The following is a 24,165-nucleotide window of genomic DNA, read 5'->3' on the forward strand; positions in this document are numbered from 1 at the left end:
TCAGCTGATGACCTTCCAAGCGAGTACCTAAAAATAGCAGCCATTAAGTAGCATTGCCTATCCTGTCTCAATCCTTATAAATAGGTCATTCCAGGAATTCCATATTCCCTCTCTCTGGAAAAAGTCACACGTTATCCCTCTCCACAAAGGAGGAAGTTCAACAGACTTTAATGACTTTTGACCTATAGTAATCTTATCTCCCCTCAAAAAAATATTTGAAAAATGTATTCAGAAACAATTGATAGACTATCTCCTACAGGAAAAACTCCTACCTCCTATACCACATGACTTCTATCCTTCCCATAGTACCAGCACTGCCCTTCTAACCTATATAGATGCTGTCAATAAAGCTAGAGATAACAGCAAACTGGTCTTTTCCTTATTTCTAAACTTGTCTAAAGCCTTCAACACAGTTTGTCACAGCAAACTTCTACTTGAAATGTCCTCACTAGGGTCTCTCTCAGCCCACCCTTCTGTGGTTCAAAAGCTACCTGTCCAATTGGTATCAGTCAGTAAAATGGCATTCAATGCTCTCCCCTTATTTTTGAGTCACCACCCTCTATACATTCACAAAACAGGCCACCCTAATGCAATATGCAGATGATTCCATTCTCATTTGCATATCTGACAACACGGTACACCTCCAAAAAATTACTTAGGAAGGTTTAACAGCCATTGAAAGATGCCTTTACAACTCAAAATTCTTATTCAACCCAAAAATGACCAAACTACTACTTTTTACCCCAAATTCCTCTCTCAAGAAAAAAAAAACTAAATTTAAAGTCCTGTCCTTTGCTAATACAACCATTGAAGTCACTTCTCATAGCAAATCATTATGGGTGATAGTGGATGATGATCTGACATTCAACCTGCATATACAAAATTGCATAAGAAAAACTCATCAAAAAACCCAAGAACGTTCTCACCAATGCAGCTAAAACTACACTTGCCACTACTTATCCCCTCCCCGCACTTTTTTATGGTGCTCCCATCCTCATTAACCTACTAGTTTTACAAAAATTAAAACTTTAACAATGCTACAGCAAAGTTGCTAAATTTGTAGTGAATCGACCTTTCAGAACCCACCACTGTATAGCACTAAAAAGCCTAAACTGGTTAAAACTGCCTCATCAACTAATATATATACACAGCTTCTTACCACCTATAAAGTTATCCAGCATCCATCTGCCTGTCCAGCACTAAAACACTTTCTACACAATTATGTTTTCAGTTGGTCATTGCAATCCAGTGACCAACAACTCTTGTTTGTCTACAAACTTATCAAATTGCAATCCAGTGACCAACAACTCTTGTTTGTCTACAAACTTATCAAATCTGCTGGGCATTGTGTGTACTTGTACAAGGTTGCTAAGACCTGGCACTCCTTACCTGTATCCATCAGTTCAATATACTCCCTTCCATCTTTCAAAACCACTCTGAAACACTTCCTAGCTAAAACATGGCAATGTTTCTTGCTCAAAATCAGGATAAACTATATCTCCCTTCTTCACTTATTTCCTTACTGCCATCAAATTCTCTTCCATGACTTTCCTCTCTAAAGATATCATAAGCCTGTTTTTCCCTCACGTTGTATTGTACTTCCTATTTATGTTAGACTAAAGTAGTTTAGTTTTGCTATAAACTGTCTAAAATTTCTCTAAATATGAAATGATTGTCATATGTTTTATTGATTCTTAACCAATGTTTTTATATTATGTGTAATTTGTTATAATTATTTAATTGCAAATGTTTTTGTTTTATTTTTAAAGATTGTAAGATCATTGTCCTTAAAATGTTATGTAATAATTTGGAGCTTCCACCCAAGCCTCTGCTGAAAATGGGCTACTACTCAATCTGACTTTCCTGGTACTCAAATGTCAATAATTAAATAAAAAATAAAATATATATTTGCCTTTTTAGCAGGCTTCTTCTGTATGTTTCCTTCTATGGATCACTGCATTGGTGGGTAGTTCCTTCCTTCTGGGGTTTGGAATTCTTTGAAGCGTTTTGTTTCAATTTCTAATTCCTTCTTAGTTTTATGTACTTTTTTAATAGGAGAGTAAATTCTTCACTTTATTACATTGGACTTTGTTCATGATTAACGATCATTCTCATGCCATTTTGTGTGACTTTCTAAAGAGATGAGAACATTTTGTACTTATTATTTTTTAATGCTTACATTATGTTTATATTGGCACATACTGTTTTTTATTGTATTCTCTAAACTTTGTATTATGGTTTTCTGGGGGGTAGGGGAGTTAAATGTTGAAAATTTGCAAAATACTTGTTAGTTTTCATTACATTTATTTATGTAGTTTTTATTCTTACTTTTTGTGCTTTTAGAATCAGAGAAAGTGTTCTAAATAGGTTAATTTTGCTTTTAGCTAGTATTAGGAATATTGCAGTGTAACAACATGAATGCCAGGGTTTAGATGTGCTTTTGGTGAAGAAGGCTAAGTTGCAATATGTTAGTGATAACATTGGTTGATTTCTGGTGATATATATAAACTATCACAAGTGTTATTAATTCATAACTGTTTAAGCAAGCCTAATGAGATAGAGTCCTGACAATGACACAGGTGACATAAGTTTGAATAGAGGCCTAGATCCTCGTAGGACCTAGCAGGGGAGGATGGTGGAAAGCAGCTGCTGTCAGACTGGGGGGCGAGTGATTCTGGCTCACCACTTGGGTGGAACCTAACAGGAAAACCGGAGGTTGCAGCTGTGGAGCATGACGCCCTGAGCATGGATGTAAACCAAGAAAGTATGCAAAGGCACACTGTTTGCAGCCAACAATATGGAAGAGGATCTCAGTGAAATGTTGAAATGGAAAGGTGGATGCTCCTCTGAGGGAGGGTGCGGCACTACTCCAGACAAGAAAGCCGTTTCACTCTTACTACTTGGGCCATTGTTGTGTAGTTCTGGGATGGCTTTAGATGGGTGTGGAGGAGAATATATATATATATATATATATATATATATATATATATATATATATATATATATATAAGGGTCCCTATCAGTTGAGTTTTTGTCGAGACCATATGATTGGGTTTTTGAAAACCCGAAGCTTTTGAATGGAGTTTGTACAGTGTGGATTGGAAAATTTACCCTTTTCCTCAGTGTAGTGCAATCTCGCAGTCAGTGTATATAATTTGCAGGAGGTGCGGTGGGTGCAGGGAGGCTTGCCCCACCCTTGCAAAAACATAAAAAAGGTCGATTTTTGTGTTTTTTTGTGTTTTTTTTTTTTGATGTTCGAGTTTTCAGAAACTCTATCATATGGTCTCAACCATATGAATTCTGAGTTTCTGAAAACTCAGTCATCTGACATAGACATATATATATTTATATATATATATATATATATATATATATATATATATATATATATATATATATATATATATATATATATATATATATATGGGTTCATATCAAGTGCTCAGACTATCAAAAGCTTAAATGCTTAAAATACCAGGAAAATATTTTAAAAAATTTACGTTTTGAGCTATGCTGAGAATTTGCTCTTTCCCAACTGTTGTCTGATCTTGGAGCTAGTATATATAAGTAGCAGGCAGGAGGCTTTTTCTTTTTCACATCTTTTGTACTCAGTTTTTTTTTTCAATGTAAAAGTGGTTGAACATTTGAGAATAGAAACATTTTAAATAAACACTTGTGAATGTGTGTGTCTGTGTGTGTGTGTGTGTGTGTGTGTGTCTATATATATATATATATATATATATATATATATATATATATATATATATATATATATATATATATATATATATATATATATATATATATATATATATATATATATATATATATATATATATATATATATATATATATATATATATATCTAGGAGTGCACGTGTAGAGGAATAGAAGACTACTGCTTACTGCTGGATACAGCGATGGTCTGTGATAACACAATAATAATTATACATATATGCATGACTGCCTGAAAATAGCTTGTTGAGCATACTCTAACTCAAACAGGATTAGTTGATAAGGTTTCATAAATAATCTCTGCCCTGCAATTTGTATGATTTCAGTTGTGTTACTGCTGCTGAACTACTTTTGTTCTAATTTATGTTTTTTTCAAACAGGGTCACAATTCAAAGTGGGCCGTTGGGTCCAATCTGCCACCCTTAAAGAAATAAATAAATGATAACAATAAAATAAAAATAAAATCTTGCTAGTGTGGTAAAATAAGGTATAATAGCCTTGTATATACAGCTTCTCTCAGAAAAAAAAATCTTGAATCCCACCCTCTGGACAGATATTTTTTATTTTCAAACACTCTTTTACTTCCCATTCAAATAAACTATCTACTGATGTATTTTTTTCCTCATCATAATCCATAATTTCTGCTTCTAATTTATGGCTATTCTCATGTCATAACATCTATTCACTATAAACTGTATTTGCATCACTAACTTACAAGTTAAGTAAATGTAGTTTATAGACTGACTCATAGAAATTTGTATTTTTATGCATTTATATATAGTATGGTAGTGGTGCTACGGTAGCGTTATCACCTCACAGCAAGCCGTTGTCACGTTCAGTTCTCAGCTAGAGCATCTTCTGTGTTCAGGCATGCATGAATGGGCGTGCTTTTGTTGAAGGTTGTGCGTCAGGGCTGGTAACTCTGCACATAAAAATCCACTACCAAACATTAGTGGACTGGAGTTCCGCTGTGGTGACCCCTAACCGGGATAAGCCGAAAGACACGACAACTGCTGTCACTGTATTTGACATAGCCTTTATGCTGGCATAGCCATCAGTGGACCCTACTTAAAAGGTAGTTGTTTACTTGTATACATTACTGCTGGTATGCTTGTCAAGATTAAAATAACCAGATAATTTAGTCAGGCACATATATCATGTAGTCTCTGGTAGTTTCCCCTCGTGATGTTACCCAGAGGTAGAAGACAGCTTCTAATGCATGAATATTCATTACAACGACTATGTTAAAGCTCATCATCATAACTGCAGTCTCTCAGATTTTTCTTCTGTGGCTTTTTTTTTTTTTTTTTGCTTTACAGGTGTATTTGTCTCTTCCAAATACAGGTCATCAGTTTCCTGGAAATTTGTGCTTTGCTTACTTCCTATTAAAGTTCAGATTCCTAATACTACTTTTAAATTCTTTTTTTATATAAGCTCAAGTTCACTTTCTGCTTACTGTACTAATATATATTTTATTATAAAATGTAAGATGTACCTCAGTTTCACTAGGTATCTTGATAAAGTACTTTTTACATGCTATATTTCCATGATACTATGAAGTGAAATGGGAGGAAGGTGTTCTTTATTTCTGCATTAAAATGACAACATTACATTTTGCAGCTGTATAGAAGCAGTTCCTTTCTAATTTCCCTGTACAAAACATGCCATGTTATTTATTTTCTGTGTTGTAATACATTTTTGCACTATTTTTGTTTAAAATGTTTTTATTTTTCAATTAATTAGTATTAAGAACTGATTCTCTTTCTGATACTATTTCTTAGCTGTAGTCTCTAAGGAGAAGAAATAAATTAATTGCTATGTCTCAATTAGATTCTTGTGATACACATAATGCTTGATGTTTGCAAAGCCCAAAGCCAATAAAAATAATTATACCCTGCGATTCGATAAACTCCATGTAGGCTTAGTGTGAAACCTACCGATCAGCAGTGCATTTAAATGCTAAGAAGTCTGGTTTTGTGGCTAGTAACAGTGTTGCTTGCCAGGAAACCATGTAAAGCAACACAGACAGCAGCAGACATGTAAATCTGTTTACTTAAGCGCAAACTAGGTCAGCATGTTTGAGCAGTATGCCAGAAAGATTACCAGTGTTATGAATAAAGCAATGTGTATAGTTCCAGTACATTATATGAAAGCGTATACATTGCAGACTAATGTGGAAACCTGTGTCAGGCATATTGAACAAAAGTTGTGTAAATGATCCATAATGGTACAGAGACTGCCATTAAAAATAAACAGTCAGGGGAAGTGTGTGTATTGAATAGGGACACACAGATGAATTGTAGGAATGAACACAAGGAACAAAGACAGGTGAAACATGTCAATGTACAGCAGATGAGGGCATGTCAATGAAAACAGTTGTAACAGGAAGCTTAATCACATATCCACATGATACAGTATGAACTGCACAGTGAACGTATATTATGTGACTGTCACACAACATCACATAACAATTGAAAATATTTCTTTGTGATAAGAGCACCCTGACATGAACAATGGAGAGGACATGTATCAGGGATGTTATATACAAAGGGGTTAGGTGCATATTGTCAAGCTGTGCAAAATGAGTTGTCTGAATATGACTATGATGCCAGCAGAGATCTCAGCCAAGTGGTACACATAGTTACACGCTCATGGAATAAAGTAAACAAAAGCAAGCACAATCATAGACAATATCAGAACAATACCAACAGTAATCCCGTGTCTCTGACATAACATATGCGATTACGAATGATCACAGATGCTCCTGCATGAACAAACTTGTACAACTATTATGAGTTGTCAGCAATCTATGAGGAGAATCAAGCGCACCATCCTGACATGTGACATCTGCTGGAGGTGTTAGGAGGGACACTGCTATACCTGTATGTGACACTATGATCAATCCATGCTATTTGATAGGTGTGCATGGTATATATGTGGCACAATTCACACTGTCACAAATGTAACCCATGCCATCAATGTTGTCAAATAGCTATGTATGTACTGTGTGCATCACCAGAACAGTTATAACATATGCATCTGGCATAACACCTTGATTGGGGTTCAACACCATCATTCAGTAATGTTTATGCAATGAAAAGAATACTTAGGTATGACCAATAAGATGTGTGAGAGCTCACTGTGGCAAATGTGCTACTCTTGAGTAATGCATCCCTGGAAGATGTGCAGGGTGGTACATGAAAAAGGTTGTGTTGTAGTCAGTTATAGGTGTGATGAAGGCTAAGAAATATGGAAGTATAATGGTCTTTGATGTGGATGTCCTGCACATACTCAGGAGTTGTGTTACATACAAAGGTATAGTCACCACGGTGGGCACATATTGGTGGATGTTCCGCATACCATCTACCTGAGTACACAGGTCACATACCACTTCATCTGCTCATAGAGCATGCTCTCTACATTATCACTGGGTTGTGTGTTTGCTTTTATAATGTAACAAATTCCCCATGGTTTTGTTTCATCTCACGTGTCTTCATGGTTATGGCAGCAATCCTTTGTGTGTGTTGATACTATCTGCATTATACTAATATCACAGTTGGATTAATGATTATACACAATCCTCCACACAACTGTTTGGACACATGATGTGTATGTCATTCTTAACACTGACTTAAATAATGGAGAGGAAAGGGACTAGCACACATCCCTGAGGTATGTACCTGATCACTGGACTGTAGATATAGGTCACTTCTCACATTTTAACATATTTATGTGTCATGTATGTAATCTAGTGGTCTACCTACTTGGTGATATAGGTGTTTATGGCCACTTGTGACAGTGTTGCTGTAATACCTCAGTGTGGATTTGTGTCAAATACCTTGGCCTGGACAAATTTTGCAGGATGATAGTGTTGTTATTATACATGCCCTTGTTGACCTTCTTGAGGACATCTAACAGATGTAACAGACATGGATGTAGCATGAAAAAAATCACACATGTCTTTCACACACAGCCGGGATACTACTAGTGTATATTTAGGAAAGGTCCATGATGCCATGCTGGTCTACCTCACAGGTGAGGAGAGTCAGGATGTGTCTATATATGCATGCATCAGGTGCTGTTCCCCCCTTAGTCAGATGGATGAATGTTGATGTACAATAAGGAGAAATATGTAGAAATAAAGCATAGGCACAAAACAGCCTACAATTGCAAAGTACCTTGCAAAAGTAAGGGAAAACAGCTCTTAAACTTTACAAAAAAGCACCTAAACAGGCATGTCCAAGGGTCAGCTTCCAGTGATTTCTTTTCTCCACCTGGTGAATCTGGGCATACTGGGGCAATGCGGCAACTGCCTCATGTACACAGACAATCCTCTCCTCCTACCACCCAACACTACAACCTGTAAGAGATGCACTTACATAGCCAAACTGAAAGCAAAGCTCTCTCCGGTCAAGATTGTGCTAGACAGTCAAGAGGAGAAGGCTAACATCTGCATTACACCTCTAGCAACTCATAGCCCTTCAAAACCCACACCATCAACACCTACACATATCAACACTAAACCCACATATGCGGAGGCCCTTAACATTGACCTGCCCAAGCAACAAGGACCTCTGAAGCTGAAATGCAAGCAAACACCAGTCGCAACCAAAGTGACACATAGCTCACAACACCAGTGTGCCACCCAACAGTCCCTAAGGTAAGACAATGTACCCAACACTTTAGTCATAGGTGACTCAGTCAGGCACACTGATGTCCCACTCACCAGGCTGAACAAGGAGAAAATTACAGTCAGCTGCCTGTTGGATGCCAGGATTCGCCACATAACGCATGCACTCAAGTCACTCCACAACATGTACAAATACGACTCTGTCATTGTCCATGCTGGAGTGAATGACCTGAGACATGTCTCCCTGGACTACATGAAAAGAGACATGGAAGAGCTCTTGGATCATGTGACCCAGGCAGGTATGACCCTAGCCCTGAGTAGCATCCTGCCTTCACCCAGAATGATACCACAGTATAAGGACAAAATGATTGACTTCAACAATTGGCTAAGCTTCTGGTGTCATACAAAGGGGATCCAGTATTTGTCTGCCTGGGAAGACATGATTGACAAACCACGATGCTTTGCCAGAGATGGTCTGCACCTGTCACACTTGGGATTCAGGTTACTGGCTAAAGCTCTTGCCACCCCTATAGTGCCTTTTTTAGGCAGGGTTCAAAGTATAAAACCACCACAGTAACAGATACAAGCATGCAAAATCTGAAGGTAATGCTACTCAATGCTAGAAATCTAAACCTCAAAATGCACACTCTCGAGGCACTCCTAAAAATGGAGAACATTGATATCTGTGCAGTGACTGAGACCTAGTTCAAGGCTCCAGAGAGCACCCCTGCAATACCAGGCTACAATTCTTACCACACTTTTCGGCCACAAAACCAAGACCGAAACACTAAAGGTGGAGGAGTGTCCATATTCACCAAGGATATTCACACCTCCAGGCTAGTTGCCCAACACAATGCATCTGAAATTCTCCAGGTGCAACTAACACTAGGTAAGACTGCAATCCAAATTGTAGCTTGCTACAGATCCCACACTATACCCCAAGATTCTCACTACACCTTCCTAAACATACTGTAAAATATTAAGATACAACCAAACACCGTAACACTGGGTGATTTCAACTACCCTGCCATTAATTGGGAAAACTACTCAGGTACCAACTCCTTTTCCCAACTGTTCTTGGAATTTATAAATTCCAATGCCCTGGATCAACTAATCCATTGTCCCACCAGGGGCTCCAATATCCTAGACCTGGTCATTACCAACATGGGAGATAGATGCTCCACACCAGTGGTCACCCACTCATTGGTCAGGTCTGACCATAAGCAAATCACCCTTGACATCCACATCCTGCCCCCATCCCCCCCAGTAAGGAAACCTCCTTAAAAAAATTCTCCAAAGCCAACTTCATGCTACTGAAGTCAGAAGTGGCAAACTTCACAACACCCACGCAGACGGAATCGGGAAGTTCGACTGCAGAATCCTACACTAAGGCACTGTACGAGCACATCCACTCGTGCATAAATCGTGCTATCCCAAATAGAACCAAGATGATCTTCTCCAAAAAAAGGAAGCCAATCTGGTGGTCCCCTGCTATAAACAAACTATACAACAGAAGGAGGAAACTGTTGCAGAAAAGAGGAAAATCCCAGGATGCAAAAAACTCCCTCACCAGCCTCAGTAAGAAACTGAGATCCCTCATAAAATCCTCAAAAGCTAGTTACGAAAATAAAATTGCCAAAGATTCCAAAGACAACCACAAGGCATTCTATAGTTATGTCAAGAATCTAAATGGCAATGCTCAGATATGCTCTGAGCTACAACAGAATGGCATTAAATATACTGATCCCAAGGATATTGCCAATATCCTGGCAGATCGATTTAGTGCCAACTTCACCCCCCTCTCACCCCCTAAAGGGCCCATCTCAATACCAAAAGATTGCCAAATTCTGATAATTAAAGCCACACAGGTAGAAACAGCACTCTCCAAAGCAAAGAATACAGCATCCATGGGACCAGATGACATCCCAGGCTGAGTACTATATGAATTACAAGATGAACTGGCACCCCACCTAAGTGTCCTGTTTAATCATAGCCTCACCTCAGGCTTCGTGCCCACTGAGTGGCGCACAGCTACAGTTATCCCGCTCCACAAGGGAGGATCCACCTTGGATCCCAGGAACTACCATCCCATCAGTCTGACAAGCCTGATCTGCAAGGGCATGGAACGCATTATCATGGACCTTATAAACAAAGACATTGGCAACCTTCAAACACTGGACCCCACCCAGTTTGGATTTGTGAAGGGCCGATCTTGTCTCCTGAATCTGATTGACTTCTTCGAATCAGTCTCCAGAGCTATGGATGAGGGTAAGGCGGTCCACACAGCCTATCTGGACCTTGTCAAGGCCTTTGACACCATCCCCCACTCTGGAATCATAGATAAACTTACTAAGCTGTGTATAAATCCCTACTTCAGTCAATGGGTTGCCAACTGACTTACTGACAGAACCCAGACTGTAAAAGTAGCAGACTCCGAATCCAGCTCCAGACAAGTGACAAGTGGAGTACCTCAGGGTTCAGTCCTGGGACCACTCTTGTTTGGCATCTACTTCTCTGAAGTACAAGTCAACACTAAGGGACTCTGGCTAACAAAGTTTGCAGATGACTGCAAACTGGGAGCCATTATAGAATCCCAAAATTATGTGGATATTCTACAAAAGGGTCTTGCAGAAACAGATGCCTGGTGCCAGAGCCATGGACTCAAGCTTAATGCCAAGAAATGTATAGTTATCCCCTTTGGAAAAAAACATGTACCCATGAACTACCACATAGGTGGCAGGACACTAAACATCAAAAGTGTGATGAGAGACTTAGGGACACAAGTGGACAGTGGTCTCACTTTCGATAACCACATCGCCACAACAGTCAGGAAATCCTTCTATGTGGCACACATCATCACTAAGGGCTTTTCATCCAGAAAAAAAGAGGTCATTGTCCCACTGTACTCATCCCTCATTAGACCCATTATAGAGTATAATGCCCCATTTGGTATGTACCTCACAAGACATCTGCAACAGCTGGAAAAGCCACAGAAATACCTCACTAAAAGAATCACAGGCCTAAAGCAGATGCCATATGCTGACCGTCTAAAACAACTCCAGCTATACTCTGCAGCATATCGTCTACTCAGAGGCGATCTCTGCTTAACATACAAGGCCATGTCAAACCCTGAGCTGTTGGACATGCTCCACTTAAAGAAATCCCAATCCCTCAGAGCCACATGCTCCAGGGATCTAAACATTATCATCACAATGAACAAAACATGCTGGAGGGATAGGTTCCTGACCCAGAGACTCCACATACTCTGGAATAGACTACCCATACATGTCAAGCAGAGCACCTCATTGGCCCTCTTCAAAAGGAACCTTGATGATTGGATGGGAGATAGGAAATTCACCCCGGGGATCATGACAGTCACCCTGCTAGACAGGGGCCCAGAGAAGTAAATATTGTGGGAAGAAATTTCCAGGGAATTGTTATGGCTAGGCTTGCACAGGCCTTAGGGCCGATAGCCTAGTACCAACCTATGAACCTATGAACCTATGAACACCTTTCTATGGGAACATATTCTCTCTGGAGGCTGTGTTGAAGTATGGCTCCAACTGTGTCTTGTAGGTCCATGTTCTGAGTCATACTGTAGGCAATCTGTGATGTCATGTCCCATTGATTCTGTGTTATTAGCTGTAAAGAGTGCACAAATGTGCTGCTCTCCTTATCACAGAAACTGAGTAAAATTTGCTTATATACTTTGGCTGATGGACAGTGGCAATGGTGGGTGACATGTGAGACAAACAGTCAGCTAGTGGGATTGTCTATTCACTCTGGTTGGGTATGTCTTTTGGCATCCACATGCAGATCTGTATTTAGTTGTATCTTCCACTTAGCATTTCAACTGCATTGGAATATATGATTTGTGAAAAGACCTACACATACAACTGTGGTCATTCATCACATTCCACACACTGGTACCACTTAGAAAGTCGTACAACAGTAACTGAAAAGTTATTTAATGAAGACTGATGATGATGCCTGCTGCTGGATGCAGCTTCTTCTTGCTGAAACCAAAATCTGATTAATGCACTGAACTTGACAGACCATAACGTTTTCAGCATTGTATTATGCAGCATTAATAAAATAACTTGTCTATGCAACAGACAACATAACTTCTCAAAGCATATATGAATGATACCTCAAAACAAATGTGTTCTTACATGTACAAGATTTAACAAAAAAATCAGATCTAAAATCATACACTTTCAATGTCCTTTATATACATTTTTTATGAAAGCAGTCGTTGGAATTTGCAGTCTGTTGGAACCTTTCATCATCAGTACTTTGGTGTTTGTCTGATTCATTGTACTTTGTTTCAAGGTGAATAATCTTAAACTTTTAGGGAGTCTTTTCTGCTGGGAAAATGTTTCTGTTTTCTGATTCTCCTGGCATCTGGTTTCTTATCTGTAATTTTCCTTGACATTTGTACCATGCACAAACACTATTACATACAGTTGGATGCCTTTCATATATTTTTTCCTGCTTCTCAGCTAAGAACAGTTTAACCCTTTAATGTATACATGCTAACAAACAGAAATGTACATGCATCTAAGTGACTATATTTTTCTACATATATTCTAGCAAACAGACGTGTATATACAGTATTATATTTTGCTACATATATATTGTAATAAACAGAAGTGTATATGCACTGTTATAAATGTCTAAATATATATCTAACAGTTCTCCCTTTTTGTTTTAAAACACACAAAGTAGTTTACAGTGATATATATATATATATATATATATATATATATATATATATATATATATATATTCTTTGGTCAGATCATAATTTTCATCATGATTTACAGAAAACACATTAGGAAACAAAACCTTTAGTTTTTAGTACAATGATAACAAGCATTATTATTAAAATTGGATGTATAATCTAGTCTAACAATTTTCTTCCTTTTGAAGACCGTCTGTAAAATATTTTACTAATTATGTGCTGTGTTTGCGTTTAGTCTTTTCTGCTTACTTGAGTATTTTGTTTAAATGAAACAGACATTTTACTTTTTGGATGCCAGACTAAATGAGATATTACTAAGACATTTTACAAAGGGTGTTTGCTTAGAAAAACTCATACAATATGAACAAAGTGAGGAGCAATGTATGTGAACATTTTAAAACTTGATGGCAGAATTGTCTATTTACACAGATTTACAGAGTGCTGTAGAAACCATGGTTTATACGCTGGAGAATGCTTTTTACATATTAAACCATTTAATGTACAGCCTACACCAAGCGTAATAATTATTTATTATTAGTTTTGCTTGCACATATTTTTTTTGCATTTGTCCGTACATGGACTATAATGTACACTTAGTCCAGTTTACAAACTTAGTAACATTAACGTTAAACTGAAGCCTATTAATTAAACATTTAATGAGGCATTAAAATGTATTACTGTTTCCTGGTATTTTTGTCTCAGTAACGTACATGTTTATGGTACTCTAATAAAAAGGCAAGGTTGTATTTTAATAATTACTGAATTATTGATGCAGACTAATATATTTTTCTTCTCTAGTTTTATCTCAGACCCTTTTGTAGTACTGTTTACACACTCAGTATAAAATGTAACAGTGCTCTTTCCCCCTGTAGAATATGCAGCTTTTATTGCAGTATTGTTTTGTAAAGATATATTTGCTTTATGCTGTCGGAATTGAATGTATGCCCACTCTCTGGCTATTACCTAGACTGTGTTACTCTGGTCTAAGGAAAGATTTCCAATATGACATGCTTGTCCCTCTGGACACGAGCAATTACCTCGAGTTCTGTTTGCGGTATCATTTACCCAATACAACTTACTTTATATTAGTAATATTACTTTTGTATACTTGTTTTGCTGGTGTTTCTGCTATTTCTGGTGCTATTATAGAATTAAAAAAATTGTAAAAAGCAAAAGAGATATTGGCTTAATTAACACATGCTTATATTTACATTATTTAAATTTGCTGTTGTTTGCCTTTTGCTCTTAAACAGGTGCACTTTAGGTGAAAATAAAATACACGCATGTCACTGTTGTCACTTTATGTCTTCACTGCTTTTAACTACTCTCATTTGATTTCTATGCATTAGGACTTTTCTGTTATTTGAAATAGTGATTTAGAAATAATCTAATACCTCAGCTATGAGAGGCTGTCCCTGTGCGTATATCATAACAACGACAGTTATGCACCTTTCTGTACCATCTGATTTATAAGCCTTTTGATTTAACTGGATGAAAGCTTTAAAACATTTGGGAATAAAAATTTAAAAGTATTTTAAGCAAGCATTTGTCCATATATTAGATCCTGGTGTGTAAGCTAACCATCCTCCGAATGTAGAGCAGTGTGCTGTAAATTATTTTCTGTCAGCATAGCTAATGTCTGTGTAAGGTCTGGAATTTCTTTCTTTAACTCTTTATTAACCAGATTTGTCTTGTCCTGTAATTTTGCAAGGGGTGTCTGATATTTCTTAGCAATATGTTCGGCTGACTCTAAGCTTTTATACACTTTTGAAAAAGTGTTTGCATACAGAAGTGTATATGCACTGTTATAAATGTTTAAATATATATCTAACAGTAACTACGTCATGTACTTACATTAATTTCAAAATGTATGCCTATATGCATTTTATGGGCAAGCTGTGTTTGAGCAGGCTGATGCCATATCAGGACACATTACAGATCAGTTGTCTGTGGCTCATGCAGAAAATTTACTGAAACAAATGCTAATAGTCAAACAATGATGCTGCTGACCCCCCTCAATAGTCCTTGCTTCTAGCAACCCAACTGCACATACAAAGAATTCCCCAAGGTTGCAATTGTATCAAAATGTGTGATACATTGTTGTTTATATCACAGATTAACAACATGTGTATGAGACAAGACTTATGTAACCATGTAATCAATATGAATTTATACTGATGTGTGTCACAGAGCATTTAATGATGGCATGTAGGCATTTGCACATCTATACCATAGTGCAATTGTCACTGTGATGGTGGAATGTAAACTGTATTGATGGTTGATCTGCTCTACTACAACAACACATGTCCTAATACGCCAAAAATATACATACAGTGTATCATACCATGTCACTCACATCAGTCAACAAAAAGTACCTTTATGACTTTATCATAGTTCATGTTGGAGTGAATTACTTGAGACGTACCTCTGTGGATTATATGAAGAGATACATGATTGAACTCTCCAGTATGTGTCCCAGGCTAGTGTGACCCAAGCCCTAAGCAGCATTCTACTTTCACCCAGGATAATACCATAATATAAACAACAGATGATGGACTTCAACAATTGGCTTAGACTCTGGTGTCAATCCAGGGGGATTCAGCATCTCTCAGCCTGGGATGACATAGTCGGCAAGCCACTCTACTTTGTCAAAGATGATCTGCACCTGTGTCCTCTAGGCTGTCAGATACTGGCAAAGATGCTTGCTTCCCCCTTAGTGCCTTTTTTAGGCAGTGTCAAAGTAACAAAAGTTCTGATGTAATAAAGTCCACTGGAGGCAAACACAAAGTTCTGCTGCTTAATGCTAGCAGTGTAAACATGAAACTGCACTGGAGGATATTGTCAATCTGCTAGCTGATAGATCTGTCACAAACTTCAAGGCCCTGGCCCCACTGGCTATACGTCAAAGCATCCAGACACCAGTCCTCTGTCAGGTATCTCTAAATATCTGGTCATATCTGCACTCTACAAGGCTAAAATCATGGCCTCATTGGTACCAGATAACATCCCTGGTTGCTTACTAAGCAATCTAAAACAGGACCTAGTCGACCCAATTTACTCTAATTAATATTTAATTTTAAATTCAATTAATATTAATATTAATATTAAACTAATATTAAATAAATGTATACATTTATAAAGTAATATTAAATTAATATTAATTAATATTAAAATGATATTTATTTTTTGTAATTAATATTTAATTTTCTTCTTTAACCACAGCCTGAGAAATAGCTTTGCTCCAGTGGAGTGGACAACAGCAGCAGTAATCCCCTTACTCAAAGGGTGGGGGCATCAACCGACCTTGGGAGCTATAGACCTATAAGTCTAACCAGTGTCATCTGCAAGGCCATGGAAAGAATCATCATGGACTTTATTAACGAGGACGTAGGTGACCTTCAAACTCTAGACCCAACCCAATTGGCTTTGTTAAGGGTAGATTATGCTTATTAAACCTAGTAGACGTCTTTGGGAAAGTCACAAAACCCCTGGATGAAGGTAAGACAATGCATATCACCTACCTTGATCTGGTCAAGGGTTTTAACACTCATGTATCATTGATAAACTCTCCCAGTTAGGGATTAAAAGCATTTGATAGTATCCCACATTTATTTATAAAAGAGTGCTTAAAAATGTATAATATACACCCTACAGTGATTGACTACGTTACAGTGACCATGAAACAGTGGCAGATGACTTTGCAATTAAGCCATGATAAAGGGCAAATTATTATTCCAGGGATAAAAATCCAAAAGGGGATATTCCAGGGTAACTCTCTAACACTGCTGCTATTCTGCCTTGCCCTTAATCCATTAAGCTGTCTACTTAACAGCTTAGGTCATGGCCATCATTTGGCTCCTCGAAAAAAACAAAGTGCAAAGACTTCTGATCTTCTCTTTGTCGACGATTTGAAACTGTATAGCTCATCAGATGAGGAACTGAAATCATAACTGCATGTTGTCAAAACTTTTTCAGATGATATAAAATGTCATTTGGTCTTAATAAATGTGCAAAAGCAAACTTTATATCAGGAAAACTGTAGCACCAGGAAAACACCAGTTTGGGGCAAGAATGTGTTATAAAAGAACTTGAGCAAGAGGGAGTGTATAAATATTTGGCAAATGAAGGATCAACAATAAAACATGAACAAATGTGAATAAAACATAGTAAGAAATACTTTAGAAGACTTAAATTAATCCCCAAAACAGTGTTGACATCTAGGAACAAAATCCAAGCTATAAACCAATTTTCTCTTCCTGTCCTAACTTACAGCTTTGGAGTGATTGAGTGGCCCCAAAACATGTTGGATAGATTAGATAGGAAAAAATAAGGATGCTTCATGCTCACCAAATGATTTATAAAAATCAGTGCATACCAAGATTATATATTCCCCATTCCGAAGGAGGGGTGGCCCTCCTTGAAATTGATTTCATGTATAGATCTACAGTCATGAGACTGCATACATATCTGTTGACTTCACAAGACCCAAACGTAGTGAAAGTTTTGAAACATGAGGAGAATAATTCTAAGGTGACTTCTCTGCTTAGTCTAGCAGAAGCATATCAGTGTCAAGCAGGAATGGAAATCAAACCAGAAGTAGAAAAAAAAATCAGGCAGCAACTGACTGTGCCAAAAAACTAAAGAAAGAATATAAGGTGAAGGACCAGATGAGAAGGCAAGAAATGTGGAAAATGCATAAATATAATTGCAAGTATAGAAAACTTCTGGAAGAACCTCATATTGATCAGGACTGAATGCAGCAATGGTTAAGGAGAGGCAAATTCAAACCAAGAGATGAAAGCTTAATATAGGTGGCACAAGATAATGGGCTACATACACATTGGTTTTTGTGGGAGAAACAGACAAATGTAGGTTTTGTAAAACAGAATTGGAAACAGTTGCACACTTCATTGACATACTAATGGCAGAAGGATTGTATACAGAAAAGCATAATAATGTGGCAAGACTGTTGCACTGGGCATTTTGCAAACATCATAGTTTTGAAGTAGATGAAAAACACTGGAAATATGAGCTACAAAGCATCATAAAAAATTATGAAGTCTACATCACATGGGATCACCCATTACCAACAGTTCAAAAAATAGATGCTAGAAAACCAGATATAGTGGTCCAGGAAAAGAAGACAAAAGTAACATTGATCATTGAAACGGTCACACCCAGTGACTACAGTGCAGAAATGACAGCAATGTAGAAAAAAGATACCCAGATAGTTCCAATAGTAGTAGGAGCAAAGGGTCTTATTAAAAAAAGTCTACAATCATATTTAGATATGTTACCAATGCATGTAACCCCATACGAATTGCAGAAGGAGTCATTACTAGGCACATTGCAAGTGCTGCAAAGAGCACTTTTGGCTGACATCAAAGAGTCAAACAATACTAATTTCATGAACTTTAATCATAGTTTGACTTAGGAATGGGGTCCATTCCCATCATGGTATTAGAAACCCAAAAGACTTGGAAAAAGTAAAAGAGGTGGCTGGGGATTAACTCTTACATCACTAAATGGGTAGCCAATTGGCTCATTAACACAACACGTACTGTCAAAGTTGATGAGTCCACCTCGATCAGTAGACCTGTCATCAGTGCATACTTCAAGGATCTGTGCTGGGCCCTTTACTGTTTGGAATCTATTTCTCAGAAATCCAGGCTAAAGTAGGCAGCCTTTGACTTACCAAGTTTGCTGATGATTGAAAATTGGTACAATCAATATGTCCCCCAACAATGTTAACTTATTACAGGAGGGACTAAAACAGACAAATGACTGGTGCCAAAGCCACGGTCTGAAACTAAACATAAAAAAGTGCATTATTATGCCCTTTGGCAAAGCAGAATTTCCTGCTAATTGCAATATTGACAGCACTCCCTAAGTTCAAACCCAGTGGTGTGAGATTTGGGAACACAGTTTGATAGCAATCTGAACTTTGACCACCAAGTTTCCACAGTGGGAAGTAAAGTCTTTTTTCTTGTGCTTCTCATAAGTAAGGGCATCACATCCAGGTCTAAGGATGTTATAACTCCACTGTACTCAACCCTCATCAGACCAGTAATAGAGTACAATGCCCCCTTCTGCATGTACCTCACCAGACACCTGCAGCAGCTGGAGAGACCACAGAGGATTCTCACCAAGAAAATACAGGGGCTCCAAACCATGACTTACATAATCCCTGTCACTGTACTCTGTATCATATAGGCTGCTGACTAACCCTGCTCTGATGGATGTGCTGCACATCTGCAAGTCAAATGGCACAAGAGTCACTCACTCTAGGGATCTTAACCTAGCCTGTGACATTTTCAGAGCATGCTGGAGAGACAGATAGATGTGCTGCACATCTGCAAGTCAAATGGCACAAGAGTCACTCACTCTAGGGATCTGAACCTAGCCTGTGACGGTAACAGAACATGCTGGAGAGACAGATAGATGTGCTGCACATCTGCAAGTCAAATGGCACACGAGTCACTCACTCTAGGGATCTGAACCTAGCCTGTGACATTAACAGAACATACTGGAGAGACAGATACATCTCCAAGAGATTGCTACTACTCGGGAATAAAATTCCAATTCACATGAAGAAGAGCTCTTCACTGACCCTATTCAAGCGCAACCTGGGAAAATCGATGGGAGACTGCAAAATAACCCGGGTGGTGGAACCCATGTCCCTCATGGAGAGGGGTAGTTGGTATTTATCATAGTCTCACTCTGTGAATTACTTCCATCTAACCAAGTACAATGGAGGCAACTTGGGATTAACATGGCTAGGCTTGTAAGGGCTCTAGGGCCACTAGCTTAGTAACCTCCTATGGACCTATGAACTTATATATCCATTATTGTAAGGAAGTCTGTTTCATTGCGCAGCTTATATCTAAAGGTATGGTATCCGGGTCCAGGGATGTAATCATTCTACTGTAGTCTAGTGTCATTCAACCACTCTTTGAATGCAGTGTCCCATTCTTTATATACCTGTCCAAACACTCAATATACATGGAGTGACCATGATGCTTTCTCACTAAAAATCAGGGGCCTATATCATAAAAACTCTATAAACTGTCTCAAAGCCTTATCCTTCCACTCAAATCATACAGTCTACTAAGAGGTGACCTATGCATAACATGTAGAGCCTCAACAGACCCAGTCCTATCATGCCTCTTACGCATTTGCAAGTCCAGTGACAGAGTCAACACTGGCTCAAGAAAAGTCATTCTCTTTTACAACATAAACAGTACATGTCAGGGGAAAAGTATGTACCATGGATTATGGAACTGTCTTCCACTCCACATAAGGCATAGCACTTCTCTTACTCTATTCAAATGTAATGTGGACGAATGGATGGGAAACTGCAAATTCACCTCCTGTTTAGCACCCATGTCCCTCATGGACAGGGTCAACAAGTAAAGGTCCTAACATATACATGTTTTGTCCAGCTCTGGGTTATCCATACACAAAAGACAAAGGTTAACAACTACCAAGGGAATATAAGGCTAGACATCTTTAACATCTTCAAACATCAATAACCTAAGTACATCTGAACCTATAAGGATTGCTCACAAATGACAGCAGATAAATAATGAGAACATATGCTGCATTTACATGCATAAAGCAAGTTCTACCTCTCAAATTATTTGCTCAGGAATTCTAGAAAAAGCCCAAGACAATAAGAGGATAAATGGAAAACTCAAGGACAATTTTCATATATTACTCTAATTCATTTAAAACTTAATAGAACAACAGGTTTTGCATCACTGTGCTTTTTCCAAACAATAGGAGGTAGAAGAACTGCAGAGAAGTGTGGGTTCTCTACTACAGAATTGGAGCATAGCTTACCCGCATGAGGTAAGTAAAAACCACAAGAAAGAAAAAACGCTGTTAGGGGAATCCCGAGGGCCTTCCCTGTTTTTTAGATAAATCCCATCTGGAGGAGGAGAGGTAGGGTCTGTAAATGGTGAATCCTTAAAAGGACTTCAGAGTGGAACCCTGTACCCTGCCCTGATCTTCAGTTGGTGGTCCGTGGTGGAGTTCCTTTAGGAAGGGAGGAATCGATCATATAACAAAAAGCCCTTAAAAGGACTGTTATAGAAGAAAAACCTTCCTGTGTTTAAAAGACCCGGTCTGGTGGGGAGTCAGCACCTGCTAGAGGGGGACCACAAATGTCAAAGGTTGTCCATTATGGAAGCCCTTAGAAGGGCTTTTGGAGGTTTCACTCTTTCATGTCATCTAGAAAGCAGCCCTAATAAGGGCTGTTGGTCATCTCTGAGAGAGTGCCTCTAAAGGAGACTGTCCTTCTTGTCTCGAGAGCCAACTGACAGGGTAGAGGCAGGCCTTTTTTCAGTTACATGCTCTAACCTTCTAAACATGGGCTGTTGACCCACTACAAAGAATGAACCTCCTTATTAAAGGGCAGTTTCCTGTAAATAGCCCTGTAAGGGCTATTGGTGGCTTCAGTGCGCATGTCTAAGCCAAGAGGTAGTAGCCCTGATAAGGGCTGTTAGTTATCGCTAAGCCAGGTGCTAGTAGCCCTGATAAGAGCTGTTGGGTATCTCAGTAAGGGCATTTCAAACACTATTCCACTTGCTAGGGGAACTCCTTATGACAAGGTAAGTTTCCTTTCACGAGCCCTGGTAAGGGCTGCTGGAGGCTGAGGAGCCTGTGACTGGGACCCCTGATAAGGACTGTTTGGAGTAAAGATCACTCCCTATATTAGCCTTGATGAGGGCTTTTTGTTGTACAGCTACAGAGGGGGAGACCTGTTGCGCACCTGTGAAAGGGCGAGGTGGCTACACAACCTTCTATACAGTGCTGAACAACAGTAAAAAAATGATCACGCAGAAGTCTTCATTAGGTCTTCCTTAAGTCCTTGCAAAAAAAAAAAAAAAAACACAGCTTCCAGTGGTTGTAATAGCTTCTCAAAGCACTGGTCAGAATGACCAAACTGCTGGGAGTGAGCTGCATTATATGTACAAAAAAGTGTGAGGATCCTTTGGTCTGGGCCAATCACCTGGGTGGGAGTGTCTAGTGGGCATAGTCTTTATTCACTCCTGTTCAGATGGCAGGTGGACCTGATTTGGAACCTTTACAGTACAACAAAAAACAGCATGCATGCTCACAAAATACAGTGACGTTTTCTTTGTTAAAGAAACAGGCAACAGAGAGCATTAACTTAAGTTACAAGTGTGTTAACACCTCCTTCTAATGTAATGTAATTGCTGAAATCACTTTTTTTTACTTAGAGTCAAGGAAATAAAGGAAATAAAAAATTAAAAATAAAATAAAAAGAATCCCTCCACATGTTACCTTCATAGTACCTCCTTCAATAAAATCTTGACAAAGAAATCAACGGGTTTTTATTATATTTATTTGCTACTTTAAATGTATGAATCAATCTACTAGCCACATACTAACCCTTAATATGTCCTCTGATGGGAGTATGGAGCTTAGATTTATCAATTCGCAAGGGTAGAGGGAGGCTCAGTGGGGGATCAACCTACGGCCCATTTAGCCGAGGTAAGCTGATGTGGGAAACCTTCAATGGAAGCGGAGATTCAAATAGAATCCCTAGCCATTATTGTCTCCTACCGTCCTTGGAAAATGGGTTATTCTGAGAATGTCTGGTGCTTTCAATAATCCTAAAATTATTTTCTTCAGGGAGGTGTGAGCAACTACCTGGTATGGAGATTTTGGGGGAATCTGCAAGAAAGAGGACCCATAACCCTGTAAAAACGAACTGAAGGATATAAGTGAATGTGAACAATAGGAGGTAAAAAAATCTAATCTCTGGCATTATTAGCTGACTGTTACTTATCAGAAAATCAAAACCTTTTACAAGAAAAAGGGCAAAATTATGAAACAAAACCAATGACATTGTGCAAAATCAGGGACACTTACAGTTATTGGACGGGGTAAGACTAGATTTTAGGTTCCCTAGCTTTCTAAACTTATTTTTTTTCTGAGAGATCAAGCTGTTGTTAATCCTTTTGGAAGTGCAATATGAGAGGTTATGTTTTAATTTGACTATTGTGTGATTCTGAGTAAGTCACTGAACTAGTCAGTCGTCCCAGGTTAATCTGAAAAAAGGCACTTATACCCAGTGGGATTATAAAATTAAGAATAAATAAAAGACAATTTACAATGAGACATCTCTAACAGCATAGAAAAAAAATAGCACAAAATGTTTTTGCAGCAAATGCGTGACAAACTGTGTATGTTATGAATCTGATATTGGGTGAGCAACTAAGGACATATATGCCAAATAGCCTGTATCCTGTATAACTATTGGAATTTGAAGATCTTTTCCTTTGGGCCTCTGCTAAAAATGGACACTGTCTAACTTTATATTCTATCACCAAAACTTGACTAGGTAACCAAAAGATGATTTCAAAACAGCTTACTGATGTTGATATCCATTTGGCTAGCTTATTTTCATATGCTATAAGCAATACTTGCCTTAAAAGACTGGATTTAAACCAGACATTTTGAACCTAATGGTATTCATGATACTATTTAATTTTATAGTATGGGTAACATTTAAGCCTGTTCCAGAGTATGGCTAGTCTCTGACATGTACCTGTCCCTCCGACATGTTCTATTGTTGCAAACAATGTTTAGGTCCTTTGATCAGGTATTTCTAATTCTGTTAAGGTTGCAGATTTGTATAATGTCCATCAGCACTGGATCAGATGAAGACTTGTAAGCCAGGTGCACAACATCTCTCAGTAGTCTGTAGGAGACTGAGTATAAAGGTAAGGCTTTGAGGTGGTCTGCTTATTCCATGTGGTTAATGCTTTGTATTCTTTTTGTGAGGAGCCCCTGTGAGGATTCCATATGGTTTCATAAAACTGGTCAGGTACATACCAAAAAGAGCACTGTATTCACTGAGTGGCCTAATGAGGACAGAGTACTGCAGGACAATGACATTAATGGACCTGGATACCATATCTGTACTTATAAGTGGTACAGTATAGAATGATTTACTTACAACAGTAGACACATGCTGATCAAAGGCCAAGTGACTCTCCACATATGTTCCCAAGTCCCTGACCAC

The sequence above is a fragment of the Protopterus annectens genome, chromosome 5.part0, assembly GCF_019279795.1.
Source record: "Protopterus annectens isolate FY-2018-M chromosome 5.part0, PAN1.0, whole genome shotgun sequence".
Lineage (NCBI taxonomy): Eukaryota > Metazoa > Chordata > Ceratodontiformes > Protopteridae > Protopterus > Protopterus annectens.